The 21,507-nt window shown below is 41.8% G+C and overlaps 1 long non-coding RNA gene across 5 annotated transcripts; it reads left to right on the forward strand.

Annotated features, from left to right (window-relative positions):
- Positions 1-355: 355 nt before the first annotated feature.
- On the forward strand, positions 356-20,288 carry LOC138976847 (uncharacterized). Of its 5 annotated transcripts, XR_011459175.1 has the most exons (5): positions 356-673; positions 2,759-2,883; positions 14,927-15,063; positions 15,692-15,777; positions 16,968-20,288. It is a non-coding gene; the product is annotated as an uncharacterized lncRNA (long non-coding RNA). The 5 variants fall into 5 exon arrangements; XR_011459174.1 differs by lacking the exon at positions 356-673 and having other exon boundaries at positions 1,545-2,883; XR_011459178.1 differs by lacking the exons at positions 356-673; positions 2,759-2,883 and adding an exon at positions 14,373-14,620.
- The last annotated feature ends 1,219 nt before the right edge of the window (positions 20,289-21,507 follow it).

Here is a 21,507-nt window from a genome sequence, read left to right on the forward strand (position 1 = left end):
TGAAGAGACAATTTTTCTTTCAATAAAAATAAGAATAACAAGTCGCGTAAGGCGAAATTACTACATTTAGTCAAGCTGTGGAACTCACAGAATGAAACTGAACGTAGTCCGCCGCTAGTGCAAAAGGCAGTGAAAGTTACACCCATTGCACACTGCTACTATCGAAGCCAACTCGTAAATATCTCGTGCTGCGCAGCAGCCTCAGCAACACACCCTACCCCCCAGGGGATAGTACTGGTAACGATCGCAGCTATCACAACGACAGCCAATCAGGTTTAGTAGGCATATCGTTCGGTCGATGGGAGCGAACAAGCGATCAGCCAATCAAAAACAATCGATCCAATCATGATGATCGCTTATCACTGGTGACAGATTGTCGTGATCAGCAGTTCGTCGATTCCACTGCGACTAATAACCAGTGACATTAAGTAATAGAATCTGAACAGTGTAGACATAACAACAATGGATTATTGTGTGAAACACGTCGCTTTCAGGATAAATCAACACAAATAGGATAAATTTCAACTTCACGACTTTCAATCGTCAGCGGGAAGTTAAGATTCCGAACCAAAATGGCGGCCACCAAGCTTCACGTGGAACTTTCTGAAGGATTTTCCACGAATTACAGCGACGTGGCGGGCAGCAAGTAACTTGAACAATCTCCTGGGGCATGGTAAGTCGGCTTTCAAGAGGTCACTTTTAGCATGGTTTCATCATGTGTGTGTTAGAAGTCATCCGTGGTCTTTCTTTCTTGGTGGTACTGGTAGGTAGCCAACATCAGCATGGTGATGAATCTGCTACGCTTGGGTGATGGTGGTTCCGGTGATGATGGTCTTCAGTATTTTAGGAGGATAGACTACCCAAGATCGAACACCGGCCCGGCATTCCAATCAAAGCAGACTGCAGACAACAGTGTATTCATGTCTACGGTCACACCTCCCCCAATACCCCCTTTCCTTGCTTCTCAGTTTTTTTTGCTGGCTAACATTAACCACTCTGCCTCCCTACCGCACCTGCATCCCCAAACCCGAACCCGCAGCTGTCAATGTCATGTTACTATTTGTTAGCCCCGACTGACTATGATCAGTCCCCCTTTGTCTGAGGTGAGGGGGGTTGGCCCAGCAATCAAGGGGGGGGGGGGGGGGGGATGGATGTCCACAGCAATTGACAGCTAGGCAGCGCCCATCACATTAAGTAGGCCTAAAAAAAATAGGTGTGGTTACGGTAACCCGACCTACCCTATTTTTAGGGGCCGACCCTATAACTTTTTATTACATTTGTCCCAAAAAAACCCACAAAAAAACAAGAAAACGAGTGCAGAAAACGCAGCGAAAGCGCTCGAGTCGCACACTTATTTCCCTGTCAAGTAGGTTTAATTTGTACACATTTTAAAAAAAAGTGATTGCCTAGCTTCCTACCATATTTTTTGGGGCTATGTTACCTTCAGTTAACCACACCTTTTTTTTATTGGGGGGGGGGGGGGGGCCTTATTTGGAGTTAAAGCAAAAGGAGCCGAGCCAATGAGCATGCAGCAAAGAAAGGAGCAGTGATACTGAATACTGTCTGCACTGCTTTGATTGGTGATGGTGATACTGATCGCTGTGCTGTTCGATAACTGGTGACCAGTTGCGACTTACTTGAGCCAAGCTGAGTCTATTTAGGGTGGCATTGACTAGCCACTGACTGATTGAGTGATTCTGAATGCTATCCTCTGATTTGAACAATTCTTTTACTGTCAAGTTATAATGTACGAGCTGCAAATTTACCAATTTATTTTGAAAACAAGTACAGTCATTTGATGGTGAGAAAGAGATTTAAAACAGGCACCAGTGACAAACAGTCAAACTGATAACCACACAAAGTCTCGCACAAAAATACCTTTTGTTAGCTTGTGCACACACATTGCACAATGACACATGCATGAACACATACATGTACACACACAAACAAGCACAAAAAAGTACACACTCACACACACACAAACAAAAGGTGGCACTTGCACATGTAATGATGTATGATTAAAAGTTGAAAGCCAGCAAACACACGCACACTAGAACACATAGGCATTAATTATCATGGGAACAATAAAGAACAAATAGATGCACAAACGCAACAATCCTTGAAAATACACAGTCTTACAGTTACAAATCTTAGTCTTATGCAGTTGTGCACACACATACATGTGCAAGCACATGAACATGCTCAAACTGTCAAAGGTCTGCATGCACACAGAAACACATGACATAGCTGAGAGTGAGAGTCTTGAATAGCCTTGACTGACTCAGTGACTGAGTCTTGGCTGGGTGTCAAAGTTGTGACTGAATGGACAATGACATAACAAACACCCAGTCTATGAGTACGACTCGCTCAATGACCACACACAGAGTAACAACTAACATTAACACACTTCAGGTATTTGATAATCAGGTTTCCTGGGCTGAGGTGCAGGGTGTAAAACTTGGTGTTACACAGTCGCAGGGTTGGATTGGTTGAAATTAAGATTTGTTGTGATTTCAACCAGTCAGACCCCGCGTGCGATTTCCACCCAGTTCGGTGGCTCAGAGTCTGGCTTTTTGCACCTCACCCCAGGTCACATGTAATGTATGTATTATACATGTTGACATCTTATACGTTATACTTTTATGATCATTGTATTGAATGCATGTCTGGGAATTCACTAACCATCATGATTCGACTATTCCTGGTTAACCATTTTGCTACTCTTTATTTTTAGTGTGTGTGGACTCTCAATGTGCAGTTTGATTCATGCTGCCGCTGTCACCGCAAGAGATGTATGGGACAGAGACCAAGATTCAATACAACTTACAAGAATCAGAAAGCCAGCCATCACTTGAAAACTTAGGACTAACAACACTTTATCAAGTGAGTACAATTTGATGGTCTTTACTACCCTTTTTGACTCACATGCGAAGCAAAAGTGAGTCTATGTACTCACCCGAGTCGTCCGTCCGTCCGTCCGTCCGTCCGTCCGGACGTCCGGACGTCCGTCCGGAAAACTTTAACGTTGGATATTTCTTGGACACTATTCAGTCTATCAGTACCAAATTTGGCAAGATGGTGTATGATGACAAGGCCCCAAAAAACATACATAGCATCTTGACCTTGCTTCAAGGTCAAGGTCGCAGGGGCCATAAATGTTGTCTAAAAAACAGCTATTTTTCACATTTTTCCCATTTTCTCTGAAGTTTTTGAGATTGAATACCTCACCTATATATGATATATAGGGCAAAGTAAGCCCCATCTTTTGATACCAGTTTGGTTTACCTTGCTTCAAGGTCAAGGTCACAGGAGCTCTTCAAAGTTGGATTGTATACATATTTTGAAGTGACCTTGACCCTGAACTATGGAAGATAACTGTTTCAAACTTAAAAATTATGTGGGGCACATGTTATGCTTTCATCATGAGACACATTTGGTCACATATGATCAAGGTCAAGGTCACTTTGACCCTTATGAAATGTGACCAAAATAAGGTAGTGAACCACTAAAAGTGACCATATCTCATGGTAGAAAGAGCCAATAAGCACCATTGTTGTGCATGCCGATGTGGCATGCAGTCACCTACTTTTGTTGTAATTACGTTTGCTCAAGCCATTGCATGATGTAAAAAGAAGTAAACCGTGTTTTTATTGTAGCACCTTGTTGTGACCCGGTTTGTGGAGCGTTAATATTTTTACGTGAGATTCACGTGCTCCTTGTTCAGTTGTTGTGACCTGGTTTTGGTCGGAGTGTCACAAACTGCGTCGTTTAGTTCTAGAACACCGTGAGATTCACGTGCTCTTTTCCGTGTTTTGATTTTGAGGTGAGCCCTGCGAATCTGCGTTGCAAGTTTTAGAATACGTGTGACTCACGTGTTTTTAGCTTTGTGATGTCAGCTAGTTCCTTGGCCTTCTTTCTGTTAAATATACCGTTTTAAGTTTTGGGCATGCACGGAGTGCGTGATCGGTTACTGATTGGTTGTAAAATAGTAGTTTCACCCGATTCTGTCTTAGGAATGTTGTTGGTTGGTCAATCCGGTGACCTTTGACTTTTGAATAACTATTCCATGTTAGGTTTTTGTTTCCATAAATACCGCTGCTTGACTCCTGTCTCGTCAGTCGATCTGAGGGTTTTAGGAAGCGTTTGGTTTTGATGTAAACGTATGAAGGTTAGCAAGTGAACCAACGGAGTGTTTCTTATGTTTTAACGTCAACGTAATGTTCTTGGAGACAGTTGTTTCTCAAGTGTGAATCGTTTTGTGCCCTTCGTTTGTGAGGCAACACGTTTTTGGTACTGCTGGTCAACCCACACAGCGCATAAGGTAATTTTGTTGTTACTTGTTTGTGTTGTGTTTTGGTCGCCATTTTGTAATGACTTTGTGAGTTGTTTATGTATAACGTGAGTTGAAAGTCTGACTTGTTGTAGTGTTTCTTTATTGTGTGTTCAACTGTTCTAGTGTTGTGAACGTACAGCAATGTTTTGTAGACGCTAGAAAGTCGCTAATGTTTATAATGATAACTTGTGTTTTCTGTGGTTAACGAAGTTCGAAGTGAAACGTTTTCTCCGACTTTTTCAGCCTTACGTTAAAAGAATTTAGGTAAAAGAAGCTTGCGGTCTGTGGTGATCGTTTGTAAACGGGCTTATTTCTTGTAACGTTATTGAGGGAAAGTGGATGAGTAAATATCTTGTTTGTGACTTTGATTAACGCAGGAACGTTGTCGTTAGACTTTTTTGGTATGACAGTTTGCTTTGTATTCCTGGCCTGATGAGTCAACGTTTTGTATTTTTCTGAAACTAGCCATTTTGGTTTTAAACGTATGTATGCTAAGTTTCTTGAGTATTCTTAGTGCTTATGGTATTGTTGAACGTACGGAACGTAATTCTTTATTGTTGTTGAACGTACAGAACGTAACTCTTTATTGTTGTTGAAGGACTAACCAACGAGTGTGTGGTAATTGTAACTTTCTTGTCTGTTTGTCTTTGCCTGTCTTGTGATTGTTTATTTTTCTTGTTTTTACTTCTCGTGTCTTGTTAATGCATTTGATACTTTTGCCATGTCTAATAATTTGTTTTCTTTTCTCTTTTTCTTTCTGTCCATAAGTTTTTTACCGCAATAAGTAGTATCGCAATACGTAGTATCGCATTACGTGGTACTGTAACTATATATCTATACATTACTGATCCCTAGTGTCAGATGTAAAATAATAAACCAGTACTTTTGCGCGTTATCGCTTGTAACCTGTGTTTGTCATTTCGTATGAACAATATGTAGTACCAGCCTCGCTCACGAAGGCGCGCACAGTAAAAAACTTTAGTTGCTGTCGTCCAGTAAAAGAACTTTAGCTGAAGTAAACAACTTAGCTGCTGATGCCTAGTACAGAACTTTAGCTGAAGTCCAGCCAAGTGAATGTAAAGAACTTTTGTTATTGACGCTCAATGAACGTAAACGTAGCTGTTGATAACCAGCAAAAGACTTTATTGTTACCTGTCACTGTGTTAGTGAACCATAGTTTGACATAGATCAACTTGTCGGTTAGAGATCTTCCTACTCCGTATCCGGCGCATTTTTTGTGACTTTTGTGTATTATCCCAAACGACCCTCAGATCGATTCATTTTACTTTATAACCAGATAAACCTTATGTATGTTTTAAGTGCTTTTGAATAAGCGAACATTGTAATGGAGAAGATTCCAGCAGATAAACCATTGGAAGCTTCAGGTTATGACATTAACGGCGATGAAGATGAACTTTCTCAAAGGCCTAGGCGTGACATTAAGCCTACTGAACAAGGTAGAGACTACCAGATTGAGATCAAAACTAGAAACTTTGTAAGACAACGAATATTCTTGGAACGAGCAATCGATGAGATAGTAACAGAGCTTAAACAAGAAACTCCTAATAAAGAGTCAGTAACCAGTCAAAAAAAGGTTATTTTGAGCATGTACAAGGATCTTGGTGACATTGAGAAAGTTCTTTGTATGATTGGTAGCGGTGAAATCGTTCAGGACAGCTGGGAGGATGTTCAAAGGGCAGTTCAGAACATTATGTTTTACATTGATCAAGCTCTTGTCAGACAAACGACTAGTGTGCAGGTGGCTAAGGAGCCTACTTCCAGGCATAGCAGTGTTACACCTAGCGTTGGGTCATCCACCCACAAGTCAGCCAGTGGTAAGACTGCCAGCCATAAAGCAGCTAGCGTTACGTCAGCCATCCACAAGTCAGCTAGCCACAAGTCAGGTAGCAGGAGATCAGGTAGCCAAGTAGCTTCTCGCGCCGAGTCTCTCCGCTCTAAAAGTGTTAGCTCTGAAGACACTAAATTGGCTCTTAAACTAGAGGCTGCATCCCTGGCCATAAAAGTGGAAGGTGACGCAATAAAGGAAGCTCAGTTTAGTGAACTGGATCTCTTACAACAACAATATGCTGAGAGAACAGCAGCTAGGCAGACTGAGGAAGCTGAGAGAACTGCAGCTAGGCAGACTGAGGAAGCTAAGAGAAATGCAGCTAGGCAGACTGAGGAAGCTAAGAGAAATGCAGCTAGGCAGACTGAGGAAGCTGAGAGAAATGCAGCTAGGCTGATCGAAGAAACTGCTAGGCAGGCTAAGGAAGCTGAGAGAATAGCAGCTAGGCAGGCCGAAGACGCAGCTGAAGCAGCTCTTGAAGAGATTAAACAGAAGAAGGCTTTGAGACAAATTCAGTCCACCGAATTGAAAATTAGCTTAAGAGAACAACAAGCTATGTTACAAGTATTGGAACAAGGTGAATCCGTTCAGCAGGATCTCCCTGATCTACCGTCAGTTGATTTGTTGAACACTAGGTTCCACCCTCGTCCTTTCGTTCCCTTGTACAGTCTTGTAGCCCCTCCTCTAAACAATGAACAAACAGCGATAGGAATAGGGACAGGTGCTGCCGTCATTGCTGACCAAGGGACACACCAGCCAGCCTTGGACGCCACGTCTGTTCCTGTCTGCCAAGCCGCCAGCACCCGTGACATCTCTACTGTCAACGCTGCTGTCACCAACTTCGTCGCAGGAACCACAACGACTGAGCCACGACAGCACGCGTTACCTGTCGTGGACCTCGTCGTTGGAGTCAGCGCCTCTACAAGCGCCGCTACTACCAACAACGCCACCTACGAGGCGTACGGACCTCAACGTAGAGAGGATGTCAACGCCCCCCATCACGCCGGAACGAGCGCTCCTTTCATCCATCGGGAGCCCTCCACACCCAACTACACGACGGCTGCAACTACATCCTCCATGCGGCCTACAGCGCTGCTGACCACACTGCAGCACCCTCTCGGTGCATACACTGGTCAGCCGCCTCTGCACAACGTTGGACACTCAACGACAAGCGTCACAGGCCCTCGCCCGCCTGATCTCGACCACACAGGTTGGTCCTATCACCTACCAGAGACAAGGGAAGGTGATGAGACGCAAGAACGACACACCTACTTCCCAGAAGAACGTCACCAACGCATGGACCACAGACGTTTTCAAGTTACCCCACCCTGTTTCCCCTATGATACCCACCTACATCCCAAACCAGAGCCTTTCGTGCCCACATTCCTGGACCCACATCAGACCACCCCCAAAGTTATTTGGGGAAACGAAAATGCAAGGCCCCCTGCGTACATGAACTTTGACAAGGAATGTCATGCAGATCGTCCATTTGCCTCTTACCCCCCGTCTGCGTACTACCAACGTCCACTTGCTACTCCTGCAAAGCAGGACACTCCTATGGACTCTCTCGCCAAAACCCTATCAGACGCTCTGATGATCAACCGCTTGCCGATGCAGGAGCCGTGCATTTTTGTTGGTGACCCTCTCCAATATCCAATTTGGAGATCGTCGTTTGCGTTTCTCATCGAGAGACAGAACATAACCAGCAGTGAGAAGTTATTGTATCTGCAACGGTACATCGGAGGTCAAGCAAGGGAGGCCGTGACCGGCTTCTTTCTGCTGAGAGAAGGTGATGCCTACGAGAGAGCCATGGAAGTGCTGGAAAATCGGTTCGGCAACTCATACGTCGTTTCGCAAGCTTTCCGGACCAAGCTGGACGAATGGACCCCAGTCAAAAGCAAGGATCCCAAGGGACTCAGAAGTCTGGCCGATTTCTTGCAGCAATGTTCCGTTGCTGCCCAGGAAGTTGGTGGACTGAGCATCCTGGATGATGCCCAATACCTACGGAAGATCGTCGGAAAGCTCCCAGACTGGATGAGTCACAGATGGTCTAGAACAGTTGCTCGAACCAAGGTTGAAAAGAAGAGGTATCCTCTGTTCCATGAACTCGTGTCGTTCATTACCCTCGAAGCAGACATTTCTAACGACCCTGTTTTCGGCTTGACAAGTGCATCGGGGACACCAAGAAAGTTCACAACGAACCTGTCAACCCTGACAGAGGATGTCTCCGCATGTCTGCACTGTCAACTTCCGGACCATGACGCTGGGACATGTAAGGAACTCATAGAGAAGCCTCTGGTTGAGATACGAGATTTTCTGTTCAAGAACCGTATCTGCTACGGATGTCTCAGAAGTAAGGATCACCAGAGCCGTCAATGTAAGCAGAAACAGACGTGCAAGAAGTGCAAGAAGGCTCACCCCACTTGTCTTCATGATGACAATTTCAAATATCAGAACAGTATGAGTGAAAACAAAGGGGCGAGTGAACACAAGAACAATTACCGTACCTCTGCTGCTGACGTTCAAGAGCCACTGTCATCGTCGACCCCTACGGTGTCTGCTCTTAAGGCCAGCGAGGAAAACAGCATCGGTTTCACGTCTATGATCGTTCCCGTTCTCGTTTCCAGTGACTCTAACCCCAACGTAGAAGTGCTGACGTACGCACTACTGGACACTATGTCCAACGCCACTTTTGTAGTGCAGTCAGTGGCTGAAGAAGTTAAAGCCAAATCGCAGCCGACTACACTCAGGGTCTCCACACTGACTGAGGACAATGCTGTGGTCTCCGGCAGGAAGTACTCTGGATTGCGTGTCCGCTCTCCTACCTCCAGTGAGTTTGTCAGGCTCCCTTCTGCCATCTCACGACCTTACCTGTCCGTTGACCCCACTCATATCCCCACCTCAGAGACTGTCAAAGCTTGCCCACATCTCCAACACCTGTCTCCTAAACTGCCCCCCTTGTACCCTGACTGCGAAGCAGGCCTCCTCATTGGCTACGACTGCGCTGAGGCCCTCATGCCCCTAAACGTTGTCCAAGGACTGCCATTTGCAGTAGAGACTAAGTTAGGTTGGAGCATCGTCGGCAAGGCACCGCATTCCGTCGCCTTTGATGGCATAGCCTCGTCCATGCGCGTCATCGTCAAGCCAGGATCGAGGGAAGAAGAACGTGTAGCTCACGTCTACAAGGTACAGGTGGACGAAGTCTCGTGTACTGACCCATTACATGTTATGGAAAGAGACTTTGCAAGTGACTCAGGATCCATGTCCCAGGACGATGTAAAGTTCAAGAAGATCGTGAAGGTCAACGAAGCTGGTCACTTCGAGATGCTCTTACCATTTCGACCAGAGAAACCGTCCCTCCCCGACAACAGAAGTGCCGCAGTCAAGCATCTGAAGGGCCTGAAACGCCAGAAAAAACGAGGGTACCGTGATGACTGCGTCAAGGTCATGACATTAATCTTGTACGGACTGATCGTGACGTGTTTTGCCTCTAGGGCAATCCACATTGAAACCCTGGATGACATGTCAAGTGATTCCTTCATCAACGCCCTACGCATTGTTGTCTCCATGCGAGGAAACATATCACGCATTTGGTGTGACAAAGGAACGAACTTTGTAGGTGCATGCAACGAGTTCAAACTGGCATGGAAGGAGATGGACTCTGAACGACTGACATCAAAGATGCTGGAAAGCAAATGTGAGTTCAAGTTCAACCCCCCTGCAGCTAGTCACATGGGTGGCGTTTGGGAGCGTCAGATCCGAACGGTACGCAGCATCCTGAATGGTCTTCTCAGAAGATCAGGCCAGCGTCTCACTACTTCATCACTTCGTACGTTCCTATACGAGGTGATGGCCATCGTGAACAGTCGACCACTGTCTGTCGAGTCATTGGAATCGGCAGATGGACCACGCCCTTTGACCCCCAACCACGTCCTCACCATGAAGTCAGGTGCCATCCTTCCGCCCCCTGGTGTGTTTGAAGATCCAGACCTGTACGCCAGGAAACGTTGGCGCTGTGTCCAGCGGATGGCAGACGAATTCTGGCTGCTATGGAAGAGCCAGTACCTTTCACTCTTGCAGAAACGTCGTGTCTGGCAACGTCCCCAGGCAAACGTACAGGTGGGAGATGTTGTTGTCTTGCATGACCAGAACTTGTGCAGATCAGAGTGGTGCATGGCTCGTGTAGTCGAAGTGATGCCGGGATCTGATGGACTGGTCAGACGAGTGAAAGTGCATGTTGGAACAAAGAATCTAGACAATCACGGCCGTCCCACTGGTGATAGTCGCATATTAGAGCGACCTATTCACAAAATGACTGTGTTAGTAGATCGTGAAAATCACAAAGACAAAGCTGTGTAAGTGAACTGAAAGAACATTGAACTTTGGAGTGTTTTTCCAATTTGACAGTTGTAGATTGTTGCGGTTTGTTTTTATATCAGATGATGTAACGGACATTTATGGTTTAAGTGGTGCGGTTTTTTTTTTATGCCGTCGAGTAATGACTAACGGCATTTAGTTGAAACGAGATGTGTTGAAACATTGAAAATGATTGAACCGTAATAGTGCTGTGTAAATGTTTTGCAACACAATGATTTTGAGTTGTAAATTTGAAATGTCTAATTCTGCGTTATTCTTCTTTTGATATAAGGATTATGTTTGTACAAAGGTTTTTTGAAGTAAATTATATTAATATAATTTCCGGTGGGAGTGTGCATGCCGATGTGGCATGCAGTCACCTACTTTTGTTGTAATTACGTTTGCTCAAGCCATTGCATGATGTAAAAAGAAGTAAACCGTGTTTTTATTGTAGCACCTTGTTGTGACCCGGTTTGTGGAGCGTTAATATTTTTACGTGAGATTCACGTGCTCCTTGTTCAGTTGTTGTGACCTGGTTTTGGTCGGAGTGTCACAAACTGCGTCGTTTAGTTCTAGAACACCGTGAGATTCACGTGCTCTTTTCCGTGTTTTGATTTTGAGGTGAGCCCTGCGAATCTGCGTTGCAAGTTTTAGAATACGTGTGACTCACGTGTTTTTAGCTTTGTGATGTCAGCTAGTTCCTTGGCCTTCTTTCTGTTAAATATACCGTTTTAAGTTTTGGGCATGCACGGAGTGCGTGATCGGTTACTGATTGGTTGTAAAATAGTAGTTTCACCCGATTCTGTCTTAGGAATGTTGTTGGTTGGTCAATCCGGTGACCTTTGACTTTTGAATAACTATTCCATGTTAGGTTTTTGTTTCCATAAATACCGCTGCTTGACTCCTGTCTCGTCAGTCGATCTGAGGGTTTTAGGAAGCGTTTGGTTTTGATGTAAACGTATGAAGGTTAGCAAGTGAACCAACGGAGTGTTTCTTATGTTTTAACGTCAACGTAATGTTCTTGGAGACAGTTGTTTCTCAAGTGTGAATCGTTTTGTGCCCTTCGTTTGTGAGGCAACACGTTTTTGGTACTGCTGGTCAACCCACACAGCGCATAAGGTAATTTTGTTGTTACTTGTTTGTGTTGTGTTTTGGTCGCCATTTTGTAATGACTTTGTGAGTTGTTTATGTATAACGTGAGTTGAAAGTCTGACTTGTTGTAGTGTTTCTTTATTGTGTGTTCAACTGTTCTAGTGTTGTGAACGTACAGCAATGTTTTGTAGACGCTAGAAAGTCGCTAATGTTTATAATGATAACTTGTGTTTTCTGTGGTTAACGAAGTTCGAAGTGAAACGTTTTCTCCGACTTTTTCAGCCTTACGTTAAAAGAATTTAGGTAAAAGAAGCTTGCGGTCTGTGGTGATCGTTTGTAAACGGGCTTATTTCTTGTAACGTTATTGAGGGAAAGTGGATGAGTAAATATCTTGTTTGTGACTTTGATTAACGCAGGAACGTTGTCGTTAGACTTTTTTGGTATGACAGTTTGCTTTGTATTCCTGGCCTGATGAGTCAACGTTTTGTATTTTTCTGAAACTAGCCATTTTGGTTTTAAACGTATGTATGCTAAGTTTCTTGAGTATTCTTAGTGCTTATGGTATTGTTGAACGTACGGAACGTAATTCTTTATTGTTGTTGAACGTACAGAACGTAACTCTTTATTGTTGTTGAAGGACTAACCAACGAGTGTGTGGTAATTGTAACTTTCTTGTCTGTTTGTCTTTGCCTGTCTTGTGATTGTTTATTTTTCTTGTTTTTACTTCTCGTGTCTTGTTAATGCATTTGATACTTTTGCCATGTCTAATAATTTGTTTTCTTTTCTCTTTTTCTTTCTGTCCATAAGTTTTTTACCGCAATAAGTAGTATCGCAATACGTAGTATCGCATTACGTGGTACTGTAACTATATATCTATACATTACTGATCCCTAGTGTCAGATGTAAAATAATAAACCAGTACTTTTGCGCGTTATCGCTTGTAACCTGTGTTTGTCATTTCGTATGAACAATATGTAGTACCAGCCTCGCTCACGAAGGCGCGCACAATTGTACTTCCTATGTCTTGAATTAACAGCTTTGTGTTGCATGACCTTGGATGACCTTAAGGTCAAGGTCACATGTATTTTGGTAGGAAAAATGTGTAAAGCAGTTCTTAGTGTATGATGTCATTGCTAGGTTTAGGTCAAGCATGTGAGTCGTATGGGCTTTGCCCTTCTTGTTTGTTTTTGTTTTTTTCATAGATAAATTCTCCTCGGATCCCAGGATTTCCGAGAAAAGCTACACATTTCAGAGAGAACAGAATTCCTTTTCCGAGAAAAACAAAATCGAGGTACAAAAATCAAATAGAACAATCTACCTAGTAGACCAAAGTCTTCCATAAAACCGTCCCTTCATTCAGTGAGATTCCGCCCGTGTAAGTCACTTTTGAAAACTGTTTGAATGAGCTAGCTCCTACAAGTGGCACACGCAAAGCGATCATAATGTTGAACGCAGTTCAGTAGGGTAGTGCACAGTTCGAAAGGGGGTCCTGGCTTGTATGTTCAAATAATATTTATTCAGTTAAACTTGGGTTATAATGATTATTGGTTACTCGCAATACAAAACATGTACTAAATTCGGTCAGTTTTGTTGTTGTTGCTGTGTACAATATTATTCATGAAAGATACTCCCATTCCCAGAATACAGTGTTCTGGGTGGTCGAACGTGTAGCAAAGGCCTGTACGTGTAGATATTGCGTCACCCGTGACTCACTTTTTGAGTCACTTGAGAAAAAGTGACTATGTAATCGGTCAGTGTTAGTCTGTCCGGCCGGCCTTAACGTTGGACTTTTCTCGGAAACTATCAAAGCGATCGGGCTCATATTTTGTTTAGTCGTGACCTCCAATGACCTCTACACTTTAACGATGGTTTCGTTGACCTTTGACCTTTTTCAAGGTCACAGGTCAGCGTCAAAGGAAAAATTAGACATTTTATATCTTTGACAAAGTTCATCGGATGTGATTGAAACTTTGTAGGATTATTCTTTACGTCAAAGTATTTACATCTGTAGCCTTTTACGAACGTTATCAGAAAAACAAGGGAGATAACTAGCCTTTTCTGTTCGGCAACACACAACTTAACGTTGGGCTTTTCTCGGAAACTATAAAAGTGACCGGGCTCAAATTTTATGTGAACGTGACTCATTGTGTTGTGAATAGCAATTTCTTCCTGTCCATCTGATGCCTCATATAATATTCAGAACTGCGAAAGTGACTCGATCGAGCGTTTGCTCTTCTTGTTTCTCCAATGTTCCAAAGGCATGTGTTGTTTTGCTCCCACCAAGACTGCAGATCTTGGCAAACGCGTGATGTAAAAACTACATTTGATCACATTACCCGTACACGTCCTGGAAAGTGCTGATCTAGATCTTGCTAATATGCAAGATTGCACAGATTTTATTTTTTCAATTTGTTTTTTAATCTGGACCTGCCAACAGATCATGCATACAGGCACACACACACACCCCTTTCAGAGTTTTTCTTTAAATCAATTTACATACCAGTGAAAACTCGTTTCTATGGAAATTCCTTCTTTACGCAAACATTCCTCCGTTTTTTTTATTCTGTACATATTAAAAACCTCTTTCTATTTTGATAATTTCTATTTAAACAAAATTTTAAAAAGGAAAATAAAGGGAAATGTTACTTGGCAAGGGAAGTAACAGATTTGTTCTCAAATGGATAAACCCCCATGAATCCCACAGTTCCTAAATGGTTTGATTCAAGTAAATGTTTGCTTTATCTTTCTTTTGGAAATGGGTCATGGCGAGATTCCCAGTGCTTCACTTTGTGCCACACCCTAAAATAAGACCATTTTGCCAATTCAACATCTCAGAAAAATGAAAGGACTGAATGAAGCCATTGAAGGGTTGCAAAACATTTGGAGGAGGTGGACTGGCCTGAACTTGAACGTGATGCATTAACGACATCAGTAGGGCAGGCTGGAAGTTTCCGCAAGGAGGTTGCTACTGCTAGGAATATTAAAAAAAACCGGTTAGGTCAAAAGATAACAATGTTTTCAAAGCTTTAATATTGATATGGAAGTGTTGCCGACGCCAGACGACATTATCAGGAGTCATGCATAAGATCGCATGAATCACAAAGTGGAAATAACGGTAAAAAAGATTGTAGAAAAAAATGTTGTAGTGTACTGTATCAGTGTTATTGACTCAGTGTATGGCGGTTCACTTTCCCCAGAGAGAAAGCAACCCGGATTGCCATGAGGTTGACCTCACAGGACTATATCAATTATCACACCTTATCCTTATTCTTATCCTGTATTTTATGTGTTGTTTTCAGGTCCGAGGACTTATTGGTGGGTGCCTCTCACAAAGAAGTTCTATGGCAAGAGTACATTCAGAGCCTGACCAGTCTAGGATACCTGGGTCCGCTGCTGGAATTTCTGCATATACCACTCCTTCATCATGCAAAAACAGGTGAATATCATTAGGCTTGGCTACACACACAAATCTTTCCGGTTAATGCTGACTGTGGTTGCTATTGTTACCGTCAGCCAGACATCCCTTAATTTCATTTTCACTGTTATTCAATGTGCTGACAGAAAGCTATATCCATCGCCTTTATCTGTTTTAGCATTCCCTGGCAATGGCAGTTTTGTGACCATAGTAGTACAACAAGCAGTTGTATACATAGGCTTGGTTAGTATGTATTTCAAATCTTAAGCTGTGTTATTTTAAAGGATTATCGCAATGCTAATCTCGAACCATGTTTTTTTTCCATCTTTGGATGAGTTGTAGGTTTTGAATTAGCAGCTTTTGTTTATAAATCCAGGAGATCTGAAAAGAAAACCCGATGTTCATTACATTATTCTGGTGGTGTTTGAAATTCTCTCTAGCAATTACTTTATAAAAGTACTGAGTTCGGTACATGCTTCTAAGCCCTATCTTTTCAAACATGGAGCCACGTATAGTCGTAGATAGACGACAGCTTTAAGTACAGTCAACAGTGTGTGGTTGTGAACAGTTATCATTGTTTTGTCGCTAAAACGTTTTGACTTATGTAACTTTGCAACTGATTTCTAATTTATTTCCATTGTTCATCAAGAAACTGATGACAGACAAGCTGTTGGAGTAAGAGAAGAGGGACAACTCACAAGGGTCAAAATGGTGGCCGCCTCCGGAAGAACTCAGGTATGTTTTTAAGTTTGTAGAAGTTAAGTGGTCGTGGGATTTTGTTTACCCCTTTCGCTACCCTCCCCTGTTTGAAGATAACTGTGAATAGACGTCTTACGGAAATAACTTTTGTCCCGATGTTTGGTCGGTGTGGTAGATGAAGAGCTCATTTTACAAGGACAAGCTTTTCAAAACAAGGCGAAGAATGCACCACGCTTCTTATCAGCTTTATCCTGCGATCAGAACAAACAAATAACTCTAATATGTATGTTATGCAGTCGGCGCTCATATATAATTATATTATAATACCCTTTTCTTTCAAAACTATGCACATCAGAGCCGATTGTTTGCAGATCAGTGGAAGTGTTCTCTAAGCACATGTGTTTTATGAAACTCACGTCACATCAATCAGAACATGTTGAGAGGGATCACTATAGCACATAGGCCAGCAATCATCGGGAACTCTGATAAACTTGTGAACGTTGATCATTTACAGAAAGTGGCATAGTATTGTGCACACGCTGCATAACATACACATCAGAGTTAGTTGTTAGTCCCGATCACAGGATAAACCTGTTCAGAAGCTTAATACTTGTTTCGTCTAAGTTTGAAAAGCTTGACCACTTAAAAGAGGCTCTTAGTCTTACTCTAATAGCAATAGACCTGAAAATCCTGAAAGTTATTTCTGAACATCGTCTATTAGAAAACTCTTGCTGGAATGGTAAATGGTTCGGTATTTTGTGCACCTTCTGGTACTGTATAAGTTAAAACGTACATGCTAGCCTAAACAATAGCTCAAACGCTGTTTTACACACACAGCAATATAATATTACTTGTGTCTCTAAGTTTATGTTGAGTTAATTCATTCATGCTTTACAATGACCGTTTGAACAGCAAAATTACTTATGGTTGTGTGTTACTGTTAGCAATACACTGTATGAGCTCCAGCCTTCACTTTCTATTGCAGGAAGAAAATTTGAGATAAGGGTTGTGTGTTCTCCAGTCTGGTTGTGAAAGTTATGTTTTTGGGTGTGTGCTATTTGTTTGTGTGTGTGTGTGTGTGTGTGTGTGGTTATTTGTTTATAAATGAATGATAGTGTGTTCCCTTTGAGCGAATGTAGGGAGCTCAATACAGTACAACAAACCTTCGGGTTTGTTTGAAAAAGTTTTTATATCTTTGTAATTCCAGAATGTTTTGTTTTTTCCAGTGCAAGACAGACAGTGTTTTGTCCGATGGTGGCCACTACTTGTGATACTGTCTTCCAATCAAGGCACAACAAGGCTGGGATAAAAAGACATCAACACAGGAAGTTCTAGTATCACCACCAGGCAGTAGCTGTGAAGATTGATGTTAAAGCCCTCAGACATGTTCACTGTTTTATTTTAAGAGCCATAGAGGACTACTATGGACAAACAAGGGAAGATACAGTTTGGTAAACACTCACTGTACATTTTTCATCAATTCTATTGTCTAACTCTATATGTTCGTGGTGTATTTTGCAGCTTTTATGGACATGTTAGTTCAAACTTTGTCTTTTGGGGGGATTTTCAAGTGATGTATATTGATATACAGCTTCTTATTTGATTTCACACAGTGGTCTAAATAAATGTACAATAGAACCTAGCTTTCTGAGACCACCATAGAATTGATCTCCTCCCCTAACAGATGTCTTTACTCTCTTCTTGTGTTCCCCAGAAAACTGAATTTATTTATGTATGAGAGTGTAATATCTTCTTTCCCGTGTGAAAAAATTGTCACAAGGGAAAGTTTAGACACAGAAAAGCAGGGTTTATTTATTTTTAGTACACCTTGATCTAAAAATAAATAAACCCTGCTTTTCTGTGTCTAAACTTTCTCTTGTAAAAAAATTTTTCCATTTTTTTTCTCACATTTTTTAGTACACCTTGATCTGAGTGATCGACAAGAAGAAGAAGAATAAGTACACCTTGATCTCCAAAGTGTCCTTCATGGCTAGGAGTGCAGCATAAATACTTTCCAAACATCTCTGTACCGGAATATCACAGTGGTACTTGCCATGAAAAAACACCCCTATGGTCCAGCCAAAAATGTCCCTACATTGCAGGCGGCCTGTCATGACATGTATAATGTTACTGAAGATAACCAAAAAAGGGAATTCAGGTGTCCAGTCCTTTATTGCAAGGTTTCGTCTTATCATAGGCTGTTCTCATATGGCAGGTGCAACTATTTTATCTCTGTGGCAAGCTTGGCAATGTAGCAGAAGCTGAATACACTTCTGAGTTTTGAATTTTAATACCCCATGCATTTACTGTAAAAAGTTGGAAAGGTTTCTCCATGTAACTCTATTGTCTGAATGTTTCTGTACACGTGTTTCAGAGACACCCTCTCACTAGTGACTGGCCACTAATGTCAAGTGAGATATTTCCCCATGTGACATAGGCCAGTCACTAGCGAGGGTGTGTCTCATACATGTGTAAAGGAACCACATGTCAATATTTGTCGGAGCAAAATGAAGACTCTTGAGTACTCACTCTTTTACAACCCATACAACCCAGAAAAGTTATTTCCACAATTCATCTACATGTATTTCCCCCTTTTTCTTGAAGAAAGATGGCACTGTAGATGTTATGAGTACCCGGACTCCACTGTATATATGCAGTGGTTATTTTGACATCACATAGTTTCTGTCATCTTTGTGACTTTGTATCTTGTTGAAGGGAGAAAATTACCACTTTATTGACTTCTGGGCAGTCCTTTTGAAGTACATACATGTACTTCAATTTACAGCAGGTGTTATACATTAGTTTGGATCCTTGTGAGATTATTTTTGGGGGGTTGATTCGACTTAGAGGCTTTACAAAATGTTTCTGAGTTTTTGTTGGTTTACTTCATGTGCACATGCTTATAGTTTTTCCTTTGCCCATTATTGATGCCTTCAGTATAGTTTACTCACACCTAATTATGAACGTTGTACCAATGTTGTTTTGTGAAAATACACTACTGGAGAATACTGTTCTTCTTCATAGTTCACTCTAACTAAAAAGTCTGAACAGATTTGGTGATTTACAATAATCTTAGTCATGAGCACCAGTTGACTATGATTATTGTAAATCACCAAATCTGTTCAGACTTTTTCATGGAATATTGTCTTTTTAGACTAACACTAAAACCTAGTAGCGTGGCTACTTCTTGTATTGGCTCAAGTATGTTTGGTTGTTGTTGATTTTTCCTTAATTATAATGTGGACCTAGAGAATGTCCAGAGAAGGGCAACAAGGATGATTGGAAGTCTGAAGGAACTGTCATACTCAGAAAGGCTTAGGATCCTGGGAATTCCTTGTCTCCAGCATCGTCGGCGCAGGGGTGATATGATTGACACTTTTAAATACCTCAAAGGTATATACATTACCCAGAAACCCAATCTACACAGACCCCCACCCACTGAAAGGGACATGAGAGGAAACAGTTTTAAACTTTGCCAAGTCGAAAGTAAGGAGTGCCTTCTTCGCAGACAGAGTTGTCTTAGACTGGAACACCCTGCCCGACAATGTTGTGACAGCTGATAGCGTTAACTGCTTTAAAGCACGACTGGACAGCCACTGGAAAGACACATCAAGTGTCTACACACCAAGCTGCTACTAGCCCCCCCGCGTATGCAGCTTACTTTTGTGGATCGGCGTACAGGTTTTTAACCTAAATCGTCGTACAAGTACAAGTACATTATAGGACCTGTATCATTTCCAATGTAATTATTTTAGCCACATTTTGAGAATCGCAAAAGACTTCATCGGAAAGAAATATTACATTTTTTTCTGTTCAATACATTATGTCTATGTATCTCCCTTGAGCACAAGAGAAGGTCGGTGTTCTCTCTCATTATGGCATAGAAAAGAAACCTGTCAACATAAGTTTTACCTAAAGCAGAAACGACAACTGATCAAAACATCTGTTTATGACACATGCTTATCCATTTTGTGTTTTGCAAAAGACTACACATCAAGTTCTTTTGTATATTGTGTGTACCAAGTTGTACGTTAATTCTTTGCTTTAAAAATTAAGGATGGTTGTTTGGAGATGGCAGAAAAGTTATGTGTCAGCCTATATGAGTACGTGTAATACAAATGACTGTGTGTATGATTGATTAAACTTCCAATGTTATTCCCCTGCCAAGTCAGTCACTTTACATTTGTTCTCAGTTTTGCTGTCAAATAGACGAATTCCGAAAATAAATGTCGGGTTTGTATCGGTTGTGGGAGAGTGACCTTTTCTTGCAAAACTTCTGACAAACATTGGAGGGGCCAATCACTAGTGATGGGTGTGTTGGAAACATGTGCTCTGGTCCATGTGACACACCCCTCACTATTGATTGGCCCCTCCTTTGTTTGTCATAGGTTTTGCAAGAAAAGGTCACCCTTCCACAACACATACAAACCTAAAAGCGTTTTTTTCTTCTAACTCGTCTATTCAACATGGTACTTTTGGCAGGTAAATGAACATGTCAGAGAAAGGTTTTGCAAGCTTTACTTATTAAATCAGTTTTACTGAACTTGTTTGTTGTGTTGCCAGGTTGTCTTTTCTCTATATCTCTCTGATTATGGGTGAAGTGCACAACAGGCTCCAGTGGGTAAAGGCTCACTCCTTCTAATGAAAACAATTGAGATCCAAGCAATCTCTAACCTAGTTATATAGGATAAGATCATTATTCCACTTGGACACATTCAAAATCAATACCTTGACTACTTGTGCTGATTTGGATTTTGTTTGAAATAATTTCTTGAAGGCCATTGGTTTGTTTTAATGACATTAATTAGTCAGAAAATGTCCACTGTTGACAGAGAGCACCTAGGCTGTTCATTTTTGGTTTGTGTCTTAAACTGAAGAGATGGTTTTATCTCATTTAAGAGCCTGGCCATATTTGAGATAGTGATACATGTTATCAATGAAGGAGTGTGCCTTTAACTGCAGGAACTAACTTGCATGCACTCTCTGTCTCTTATTTCATATATTTTGAAATTGGAACTTAAATGAAGCATGGGCTTGAAAGCAAAAATATTCCTCCTCAACACCCGGAAGGTTGACATCGCACACACAAGCACGCACGCAAACAAACACACACACAAATTGTGCATTTTTAAGATACCTGCTTTCACCTGTAAGACAGCATTCTGCATTATAAACACATGTACAGTACCCGGCGAAAGAACAGTTTCCTTCACGCCCACAGTTGCAAGTGATTTTTCAAATTGTAAAATATGAACCAGATAAGGTAAATTAAAAAGAAAAACAGATTCGTGGAGGACATTTTACTGGCTCTAGGATTAGTGCATCAGCATAGTATTTAGTCGTTTTTGTTTTTTACTTTTCATAAATTGGGTTATACAGGGAAGGGGTCAAGCGAGTCGTGAATGCATGCAAAACGTGTCACTTCATGTGACACGCTACAAAAATCGTAAAGATGCTCTTTTTTTTTTAACAAGGTAAAGACACTTGTGGAGGCAATTCATTTTTCAACAAGATCATTACATTAAAATTATTCGCCAAAGCGTTTAATACTCCAGCAAATGAGCATAGATCACTTAGTGTTAAAAAGGGTTGTTTGGCAAAAGCTCATTCGCACGAAATCGACGTTATGATTTCTTTGAAAACCAGGTGCTATTTGTGGCCAAGTGTCGGGTCTACACGAACAGACTCAGACTATGACTAGAAAAAAAATCCTGCGCTTTTTTTTTCTTTTTTGTGTGAACATCGATCGATTAGCGATAGTGATTC

The sequence above is a fragment of the Littorina saxatilis genome, linkage group LG9 (assembly GCF_037325665.1).
Source record: "Littorina saxatilis isolate snail1 linkage group LG9, US_GU_Lsax_2.0, whole genome shotgun sequence".
Taxonomy (NCBI): domain Eukaryota; kingdom Metazoa; phylum Mollusca; class Gastropoda; order Littorinimorpha; family Littorinidae; genus Littorina; species Littorina saxatilis.